Raw genomic sequence first — 6,383 nt, 5'->3', positions numbered from 1 at the left:
ATATCTTACACATTGCACCTTGAAAAGAGTCTCAAGCGTCATATGTTATATTCTTTAAAGGGAGCTAAGTTACTACTTAATGACAAGTCCTCTTTGACTCTCACTTTACATGTTGTCTCCCAGCTGCTGAAGGAGCTTGTCCCTGCAAACTACCACATGCATTGTTGGCGAGGGAATGGCTCTCTTCCTACCAGGATATTGCACAGCTGGAGCTTTCAACAGCACGATTACATTATGCCAAAACACAACTTTTTACCTGCTGGCCAAAGCGGCCAGTGAATAAACAGTGTTTTAATTTAAATATGTGCGGTTAACTGTCTCTGTCAGTTATGTTTTCATGTACTTATTGCTTACTTGTTTGCTCGTTCAGAATATACTTTCCATATAGATCAAACATTTACATAACACTTACATATACATACATGTGATGAACCCTTTGCTATTTATGTGGCTATCATTATGGATGATGAAGGACAGTAGCATAATTATCAGATTCCTTTGAGTGTTAATGCTGTTCGTTTATGTGTACAATGTTAATGAGAATCCTGGGCAGCAGGGTGATGGGGTGCGGGAGGAATGGGTCGGTTATTTTACTTTGTTTTGTTTTGTTTTTATTCTCGTTCTCTTTGTGCACTGCCTCGGTTCTTCATGTCAGCGGATTGGGTTGGTTGAAGAAATAAACAGGGAAATGGGGGTCCTTATATCATTTTTATGACTGTAATGGCGCTTCTCCTCTTTTATACCGACGATGAATAAATAATTGATCTCACAAAAGACGTTTCATCAAAGTTTCATCAAACAGCTGTGACAGTAACAGATAAACTGCCAAAGCACCTGGATGCAAATAGCCAGTTGGCTTGAAACTCGTGTTTGAGACGTAATACTTTTTTTTAAAGAGTTTCCATATACTTTTCCTCTGGAGGACGACCCGCATCAACTGCACTAGATGTTAAGACCAACAGACAGTCAATCCATCAAGTCTCTCAAGGTCAAATATTGAGGTCTTTTGCTGGATCCTCACCTGAAATTTGGCAAACATGTAAAAAAATTAAAAATCGGTACACATTTCGAATAATTAGAGACTGTCTAACATTTGATTCAACCAAATTATACATGCACTCAATGTTTTTTCACCACTCAGTTACTGCGTTGCACCTTTGTCGCAGGCAAGTTCATCAGTGAAATCAGAGGTGCTATGACAACAACACCACATGGTTTTTAATTTGTTATTTTTAAGGCCCTTCTAGGGACGAGCATTGGAAAGTAGCTGTAGCTAAACACGCTGTGATACACTGCTTTGGATAATTGTTTTGTAATTCTCTATGTTTATGTATTTTTCCCTTCCAAATAAACATGCCATTAAAAAAAATGAAATTGTAGAGAGGTTTAGTTATCTTTTTCATTTCCAATAAGACAATTTCTACCGCAAGCCTCCTGCTCACACTGATTGCCTCTATATCACGCTGCCCAGCATTCATAAAGTGAATGAAAGGATGTTAATACTTTATTATAGACCGCATGTCCATTCGGGGACGCAAACATATAATTCAGGGTTCACCTGAGAAGCCGGTCGGTGATAGTCGGTGTCCTCAGTGATGCTCGAGGACACTGACTGAGAAAGACAGACGTGCAGTTGAAAGAGGAAAGTGAAAGAGAGGATCATAATATATGAATGCTAAAAGAGACGTTGACAACACAGAGCGAGGACGAATAAAGTTACGAGGTGGAGGAAGAGGAGGTGAAGAAATGCCACCTAGCAGAGACTTCGAGTGATGTAATAAGATCTGAGGAGCTTTTTAATCAATACGTCTCACGCAGTGCTTGACACGTTTATGAGGGCTCTGTGAGCTATTAATGTTGCACATAATTATTTAATTCCTATCTCAGAGCCTTATATCACCGCTGTGATTATAAGCAGTCGTTGCTGCACCTGTCTTTTTACATATGACTTGGCATCACTTCAGCCTTTGGGGGCTTTGTTTCTTGTATTATCAAATCATTTGTTCTAAGCACACACATGTATGCCATCAGACTAATTAGGCACAGCGGTACTAGAATGCTAACATTTGCCAATTAGCACTAAACAAATTGAAGATGATGGGAATGTAATTAGTTTTCTAGATAACAAGTACTAAGCATTGGATGCTTTATTAGTATTTGTTAGCTTTTAATATGGGGGGGCAATTCCGGCCTTTGGCGTACTTAAGGCTTTTACTGTAATCACTCGTCTAACAAGGTCACTCCCCTATATGAAATATAAATTATGGCGCTAGAGGAAGGTTTTAGGGATCATCAACAGGATTACAATTCCTCCTGAGGAGCAAATTAATATCTGAACCCAATTTCATGTCAATCCATCTAATAGTTGTTGATACATTTCACTCAAAACCATAAATGTGAACTCCATGCTGGGATAAGTCGGGGGATCACCAAAGTCAGTAGGATTCACCGCCTGGGGACCATGAATCTCTGAACACTATGGATGACCCCCGAAACTCGGTTCTGAAAGGGAATCGGTAGTTTAGAAGTTACGGAGTGACATCTCAGCGCCGCAAACCTCCTGTGTCTGTCCCTATGCCTGTCTTTACTCTGCGACTCCGGCTCAGTGCGGCGTGAGACACACTTCACTGGCTACATTTTACTCGAAGAGATGCTGAGAACTCTCGTTGTCGCAAATGCAATAAAACCCTCGCAGGGGAGCGAGGTAATACCAGCAATTTATCAAAACATTTGCCGAACAAGCAGAACATCCATCTGCAGAAATGCACAGTTTTTGACTGTTTAGCTAGCAGCCATTCATCCTCGTCCACTGCAGGTAGCGTTGGCGACGCCATGCAGAGTTTGCTTATAATGATAGTCTAATAAATTAAAGCTAATCACTTAGCTAATTGTTTGGCAGCAAATGTTTTTTTCAATATTTTTTGAACTTCTTGTATCGCAGCATAAGAATAAAAAAGAAATACAAGAATAATAAAGCACTGTTTCTTCTTTATTCTTTTTCTCTCACCATATATAATCAAAAAGAACTGATGAGAGTATCGATAAGGACCCACACCGGTATAAGCAGTATCAATACGAGGGCCTGTATTGAACCAATCCTAATGACTCTCATCCCGACTGAATACAGCTTTGTCCCAATCCATCTAATAGACGTTGAGATTTTTCAGATACATGGAACCTTTGACCTGCTGGTGGCGCTCGGGGAAAAGTTGGGAATGACAATAAGAAGTCATTAAGCTTCATCCTCTGGGGATTTGAACCCAATGACATCGCAATCCATCTGATAAGTGTTGGTATCTTTCAGTCTGAAAGGACTTAGCGTGACTAAAAACTGAGCAAGCAGCCGACAGCCGGTGTCTTTGCCGAGCCGATGAGGTGACTGACATCAAAGTGACTCTTCAACCGACCGAGTGACTGACCGGGTGGACTGACTGACATCACACCTAATGGCCGACTAATGCACTTGTGTGGGAAGGTACTCATCCGTACTCATTTGTGCATTCATATGCCGCTGCAAACAACTGGTTCTTTATAAATAATGCACAGTGTTTTTTAATGTTGGTGTCACTCTCATGCTTTGCCCACGCACCAGCTGGAGATAATTGAGCCGCATTGCAAACACAAGCCAATACACACAGTGCACCTCAACACTTATGAGTGTCAGTACTCGCCGGCTTCATTATTAAACCACCGCTCAAAAACACAACTTCTGTCTTCATTTCGGGAATTGTCTCTCTCTCTGTCTTTGACACAAACATACACAAACCCACCCACCTTGATTAGTTAATTACCATCCTCCCCCACAACGCGAATGGACAAAGAGACGACGTCTCAAACAATATTCTGATATCAATCCAATTGCAACGATATACTCCAGAGTAAGACATTGCAGCGTAAACAGCAGGTTCAAATGAGCTTAAGTCAAAAAAGGTCATAGCTTTGAATCAAATATATGGAAGATTTGATCTCATTATTGAAGGGCACTTTCGACATGTGTTCGGTAGGAATTTATCAAACTATGACTCAGAGAGTTTTTATGGCATTTTGCTTCACATGCAGCAATCCAGCTGCCTGATGATGCATGAGCTATTACTGTACACTCTCATACATACCCATAAAAAGGACAGATCAAAGTGAAATTTGCACAAAGCAGCAACAGGACCAAAAGACTGTTGCAGTGCATGTGAGTTTCCAGTAGCCTGCTTGAAAAGTGTCCAAGGTTACATGTTGTGTAGTTGGAGCCAGACTATACATACTGAGATGAGGGAAGTTAGGAAAGCCAGTTACCTTTTATTTAAATAAACCCATGTGATCTAATGCAGCACATACCATACTCCTTCAAAGAAATCCCACGGTTGTGAAGTTTCTTATCAGTTTCACTTTGAGCTTCTAACGCCACGTTCACATCATACGGGATGGACCGATAGGAAATTGTCTTGACAGGGATGAACTTTGAAGGAACAGAGTCAGAGAGTTCTAAACAGAGAAAGCTATCACAACCCATTAGCGTTGCTCTGCCGTAGTATAAACTGCTCATCAAAGACACGGTTTGCAGACAGTTATGGAACGACTACGTCCAAGGGCGCAGCATTTGTCCCAACCGATATCCGGCGACGACTGCAGTGTCCCGAGCAATCATTTTGATCCGAAAATGTTAATATAACCACTGTTGAATTTACTTAGACATCATCTTTATACTGAGAGTTCTGTGCACACAATTATGGAACAAATTGATTTTTGTGTTGATTCAGTAATTTTAAGTTTTCCAGTAGTGAACGGTTCCCTAAACATCCAGACACCAGAGTCCCAAACAGGGTTATGAACTCGGTGAGAATAACATATATGCGCAGCAATAATATTGACCTAATGCACAGCAGATTATAGGATGGATACATGTTTGCTTACATTTTTTTAATTTAATTTATTATCAATAAAGAACAGCTTTATTATTGCTATCTAATTACTTTTTTTGTATAAATAATATGACTTTATTCTCACTAAAGTGAGTCTTAATTATCATAATGTCAAGATTTCCTTCTCTTGGATTATTCTGATTGTATTAGTCTTGTAATATTACCTTTTTCTCAAGAAGAACTAATGCATCGTTGCGGTGGGTAGGTTCCACATTGACATTTAAAGAGTTTACCTCCCCAAACAAAGACACAAATAAGGAGGGAAGAGTAAATCCGGCCTACCTGTACGTTGACTGAGCACAGATAACATAATAGTTTGACAATCACAATGTCCTTGGGGGAGGAAACCCAGATCCCATCGCTAGCCTGTGTGCCCATTAATGTTGAAATTAAACCAACGTCTCCGGGATAAAATGTGTCAGATTGTCCCATCATCGACCGAGCCAGCCAGCAAACTCAGCCAGATAGCTTGGAGAGTTGATATAACAGGCTAGCATGCTACGGTGAGCTACTGCTAGCATGCTAGCTGCTAGCAGTAGCTCACTGTAGCTACAGCAGTTTGTAAACGTGCCATGCAAGTGTAGTGTAAAGGCCCCGTGCCATCAAGCTCCTAGCAAACACCCTCATAACGCTGAACTTTGATGTGACCGTCTCCTTGTGTGACAAGGCCTTAATCTAAAGTGTTTATTGACGCTCTGTCAGAAAGATGTTGGTTCAACTCTGTGGTCATATTTGAGGCCGCAGATTCTGGATTTTCTGTACTGGATTACATTATATTGACAGGTGTTTTTCATTTCTATTAAACAATGGAGAGTATATTTACCACTTGATTGTGCATCTTAAAAGATATTAATTCAACACAGGCCTGCCTTTGCACCTATTCATACACATAACCTAATTTATGTCAGAACTTTTATGTAAGGCCCATTTACAGGAAACAATCATTGATTACTGGTGATGTTGTCTAAAGAATAAGTGGTTCACCAAAGCAACTGGGGTAAAATAGCTGTGTTTTATTCTTCCCTTCTTTAAAATGTGTCTCAAATGTTGTGTTTGGGTGAAAAATTGATTAATTCATCACATCTATCCAGTCAGAACGAGCAAGAGCTCTCGATTCCAGCAGTGCCTGAAAGCCATTTTTCAGTTAAATGGAGTGGTAACACAGACGCTTTTATTTTCCTGCATCTCCGTGGAAATAAAAATATTAAAAAAATACCACCTAATTCAAACTGTGAATCTTTGCTGCACAGTCAGAACCAGGGTGCGTAACAGTAATATATTTGATAAACAAACAATTTTAAACCACACACTCTTTTCAAAACCACTGAACTGATTTATTCAAAATACCACTGTGTCTCCTGAGTGCTCAAATATTTCAAGCTGTTATCTGTGCTGTTGCATGATGCTCTCCATGCGTGGGTCACACCTGCTGGGGTTCATAGCGACATTAAATTAAACAGCAAACAGTAA

The sequence above is a fragment of the Taurulus bubalis genome (assembly GCF_910589615.1).
Source record: "Taurulus bubalis genome assembly, chromosome: 6".
NCBI lineage: Eukaryota > Metazoa > Chordata > Actinopteri > Perciformes > Cottidae > Taurulus > Taurulus bubalis.
Note: the sequence above shows the minus strand (reverse complement) of the source record.